Raw genomic sequence first — 558 nt, 5'->3', positions numbered from 1 at the left:
TTGCCTTCCCTTTCCTCTTTCTAGAGGTTTCTCTGGCCTTGGATGCCATAAATGGTTATGGAAAAACAAAAAGCAATGCTTTTACCACACCAAACTTAAAAGGTTTGCTCGTCCTCGAGCAAATTAAGAAAGAAGAGAGTAGAAGAAGAAGAAATAAAGGAGATGGGAATGGCTTTTGTTTTCGGCCAAGAAGGGGAAGAAGTGGTGTTTAGGTTGTGTGAAAATGAAGGAGTGAAGGAGGGTTTATATAGGGGTGGGGAAAGGATGAGGGTTCGGTCATGTGTGGGAGGGTTTGGGTGGGAAAGTGGTTTGAATTTGAATGGTGAGGTAGGTGGGGTTTTATGAAGGATGGATGTGAGTGGTGAAGAGAAAGATGGGATTTGATAGGTGAAGGGTTTTTGGGGAAGAGGTATTGAGGTGATTGGTGGATGGGGAAAAAGAGAGAGAGAGTGGTAGGGTAGGTGGGGATCCTGTGGGGTCCACAGATCCTGAGGTGTCAAGGAAAAGTCATCCCTGCACCAAATGGCAAGCAAAATTGCGTTTTTAGCCAATTCTGGC

This window comes from Arachis duranensis, chromosome 7, assembly GCF_000817695.3.
Source record: "Arachis duranensis cultivar V14167 chromosome 7, aradu.V14167.gnm2.J7QH, whole genome shotgun sequence".
Lineage (NCBI taxonomy): Eukaryota > Viridiplantae > Streptophyta > Magnoliopsida > Fabales > Fabaceae > Arachis > Arachis duranensis.
The sequence above is the reverse complement of the archived record's forward strand: the minus strand, read 5'-3'. Positions refer to the sequence as shown.